The sequence below is a fragment of the Lontra canadensis genome, unplaced genomic scaffold (genome assembly GCF_010015895.1).
Source record: "Lontra canadensis isolate GAN:19392208 unplaced genomic scaffold, GSC_riverotter_1.0 scaffold159, whole genome shotgun sequence".
Taxonomy (NCBI): Eukaryota; Metazoa; Chordata; class Mammalia; order Carnivora; family Mustelidae; genus Lontra; species Lontra canadensis.
The window spans coordinates 2,127,025-2,131,563 of NW_022631153.1; positions in this window are offsets into that span (position 1 = coordinate 2,127,025).

Below are 4,539 nucleotides of genomic sequence, written 5' to 3' on the forward strand. Positions count from 1 at the left end.
AAACATACCAAGACAGAAAAGTTTCCACTTTTTGCCACCTGAACATTGTTAATGCTGAAGAAAGCATTGGAAGATACAGCATATTCACAGCTCTTTCCAGGATTTTGATTTTCAGTGTGCTCCCTAGCATCACCTGTATACATGTTTTATTTTAGTTGAGAAGTTGTTCATTGATGTGTTTGATGTTTCAGCTATTTTGTATCTGTTTCTATATGAATGAGTCTTTCTTACTTCTACTATTTATCCTTAAGTGCTTAGCTGCTTTTTTTTTCTGTTAAAGAGTTGTTTTATTAATACAAAACATATAAACTATTAAATGCTAATTTAAATATCTAAGTCATAGCAAACAGGTAGTAATTCAACATCCAGGGTCGACAGAATGCTTGGAGACTGCAACAGATTAGACTCCCATGGTGGAGAGGGTATCTTCAGAGGTGAAGGGGGGCCCAGGTGTAACAGCTTTTCAAGCTCTCTCTCCTCATCAAGGATCATGAGAGGCACTCCATTCAAGGGGAGGTGTGCAATCTGGTGTTCTTCAGGCAGGTCGAAACTCTCAAAATCTAAAGGTTTACCATCTCCATCTGATAAACCTATAGGTTTACATTGCCTAAGTTGTGGAGAATGGAGATATCTTTAGTTATCCACCCCACCATCACCAGTAAATGAACAAATGGCCTTTTTATTTGGTTCAGCACCAGATTTTCATGTGTAAACCATTCTCACATGATTGCTGGCATTTTGTCATTTTTGCAAGACCTGAAATGATTTCTTTTACTATTTTTATCTATGTTTATATTTATCTTCTGTAGAATAGAATGGCCTGACTTCCTCATATTGCCCTTACAAAGAGTGGAATGTAGATAAAGATATTTAATCTTTAATTTTATTGAAAATTGTTTCTAAGGTACAAAAATGACCACCTTACCACTCCAAAGTTCCTTAATGGCCTACACTCTTAATTATTACAACTAGCAAAATAGTAATCTGGTTATATTACAAATATGAAAGTATAAAAAAGATGTCACTATTAATTTTGTTTTAATTTTATATTTTATGATTTATTTGTCCATTTGAAGAGTGCTTTTATCAGGCTAATTTTTCTCCAAAGAGCTATTTTGGATTCCATGGACATATGAATTTACTTAGCACCACAAAAGTGACCACTTCTAAGAAGGCTTCCCCTTCCTTCCTTTGAATATCTCTGCAATTCATACATGCTTTGAATATGTCTGCCTGTTTTGTCAAGGTGAGGTCTTATGTTTCTAAATCGTAGCATTGTGCCAAGCATCAGAGAAGATACTAAATGGGTGATTGCATAGTGTTAGCTTTCACAGCATCAATGTACAGGACTTTTTTTCCAGTCATTTTACTCATGTTTATGGCCACAAGATTCCAAATGGTGATAAGGATGTTCAGACGCATTTTGGTTAAGAAAATGTTGTCAAATGAATGAATAAAGAAGATGTGGCATATATACCCAATGGACTATAATGCAGCCACCAAAGAATGAAATCCTGCCATTTGCAATGATGTGGATGGAGCTAGAGGGTATTATGCTAAGCAAAATAAGTCAATCAGAGAAAGACAATTACCATCTGATCTCAGTGATATGTGAAATTTAAGAAAAAAGGCAAAGGATCATAGCAGAAGAGAGGAAAAGATGAAACAAGATAAAACCAGGCAGGGAGACAAACCATAAGAGAGTCTTAATCATAGGAAAGAAACTGAGGGTTGCTGGAGAGGAAAGGGATATAGGGATGGGGTAACTGGGTGATGGACATTGGGGAGGGTATATGTTGTAATGAGCACTAGACATTATATAAGATTGATAAATCACAGACCTGTACCCCTGAAACAAATAGTACATTATATGTTAATTAATTGAATTTAAGTTAAAAAATATTTTTTCTTAAAAAAAAGAAAATGTCAGATACTTATTATTACTAAGTATTGAAAAGAACATTTTAAAACTATAATCTGTTTAAGATTTTACAAGCTTACAGATTCTAGTAACAAAATGGTAAATATCTATTTTCTCTTTAATTTTATTTATATCTAAAAGAAGGCTTTCTAATCTAATTAGGTTGAGGCATTATGTTGTATTAACTGAGTGGAACTCACATGAAAATACTCATATATATATTCAAAAGAAGAAATATCATAATGATTATCAGCATCATTTGTAATGCTCTTGACATATATTCAGCTTTTTTTTTATTCTCCCAACTTGCTACTAACTTAACATTACATATCTCTTTTGCATTGCTTTTCTTAGTAAAACAAAAAAGGAGGCTTTAGCAAGGAAGAAGTAAATTACTTTAAAAAAAAGTCTTTTGGCAATTAACTTTTCCTTGTATTATGAAAGGCAGGTATTGATACACCAGCAAATTCCTGTGTGTTTCCTCTTTCAATATTAAAGGAATCTAAGAAGTCTTAGTTGTATTCTTCAGGCTAAATTCCCTGTAAACATGTCCCTATTAAGATCAATTGCAGTGCCTTTCTCTTAAAAGGATTCCAAATAAACAACAGTAAATCATGCAGCTAGTTTTCCAGTATTGCAAATCTGCATAGGAATAACAGCAAATAGTATATTGAAAACAATTCTCTGAAACTCTAGAGAATAAAATCAATTCAGAGGACATGCAATAATGAGCTGCATTGCAAAGCTGGGATTTAGGAGGGATACTTTTGCTTGGGAACAATATTTGACAGTATTTTTTAGATTTACTTTTATTGCAGCATGGTTAAGAATTTTCTTTCAAAATGTTAACCAAAATAAAATTGACAGTTTCACATCGAAATGTAGCATAAAAAATATCAATGTAAATACATATTGTCTTAACCTAGTTAGACAAGAACTCTTTATTTTAGGTGAAAGTAAAATGATATCATTTACATTCATGACCCCTTTCACAGCAAATTCCTTTTAGTAGCAATATGATTCAATTCTGTTATGTTTAAAATTCAACATTAATGAACTACTAGAAATTGGCGTGTATGGGACAGGAAACTTTCTGTTGTTGATTCTTGTATATTGAAGCAAATTAATTAAAGATACATTATCAGCTCAATTTTTGGCCAGTCTTAACTCCATGTCACCCTCTTAATATTTTTCTTATTTTGTTTGATGAAAAGAAGTCATAAAAAATTAAAAACTGAGGGAAAATACTATTTAAGAAATATGCACAGGTTAACATCTTTTCCAACAAAAATTCTCTGAGGTGGTACCAAAGAGAATACTCCATTTTTTAAAGAAAGATGCAAAAATTTACATTTTTAATGTTAAAACAGATATCTCAGACTGAGTGCCAACCTTTTTCAATCTAGATCAAATCCAAAACAATTCCAAAAAATAATAAAGTCTACAAGGAATGCTTTATAATGCTATTAACATTATTAAGTAAGTTTAAATCAGCTTCCAAACTATAATCATGAATTTACTGCAGAGTTCTTGATAAGGTAAAAACAGTCTGGTTGGTCAAATATATATATAAAAACTATCAAAAGATTAGTTATCTAGCTAAGAATTTATTGTATTTTATTTGTTGATAGCAGCTCCCTACAATCTTTGAAGGCAGAAATGAGAAAATGTTTATTTATCTTTATTAAATAATCTCACATCTCCTAACTATTCTACAATGCAGGATAACGTATTATCATATATGCTTAATAAATTAATGAAAATATCTGAAGATGCAAGATTTCACAATATTACCACATTCAGGGTTACATCTTTGATTTGTAGTCTTGACTATTCAAAACTGCTTCACAGAATTTCACTATTCTGAATAGATGCTAAGGAGTAAAACCAGAGAAGTTGGGGATAAAAAATTCCAAGTGAGCAAAGGGAAGTAAACCCTGAATGTTCAACATTTGCTTTGTTTTGTTTTTCTATCAATATCTTCCCATACATCCTAAAGGAATGGAAATAAGAATTTTACATTAGTCAAGCATTCTTTTACCTTTGTAGCTTCTAAAATAAAATTTGACAAATATACTCCGGGAGTCCAGTTGAAAAACTTTTGCTCTCTTGAAGTTTGTATCATAAACAAAATCACTACCAAGTAATCACCATCTCCCTAAACCACAAGAGAATCTTTAGGCATGTGTCAGTGGGCTGCTTTAGTGTGTATCCAGTTTGTTTTTGTTTTTCTTATGGTCTTACATCTGTGACCACATTGTTCTCTCCAACTAATGTTTTACTTGTTAAAGCATCGTTTCTGGAAATAGTGCAACATGCTTTTTCATTCCATGAATAAAATGTTTACTGAAAAGGGGTATTTTATGCTATGATAATTTTCCTGGCCAGACAGAGTGTAACAATAAACATTTGTTTTACTCCTGATCCCCACAACGGGAAGATGTCTGCCAAAACTGTGGTTGTGAAAAGAATTTCCTCAGAAAGGAATAAGGATATAACCATGGATTTGATTGTGTACTCTAGTCTATAAAATTTATCAGAGTCACCAAACATCAACCAAACTTTTCCTTCCTTTTTTTTTTTTTTCTTTTTATCTGAACTTTGAGGCAGGAGAAAAC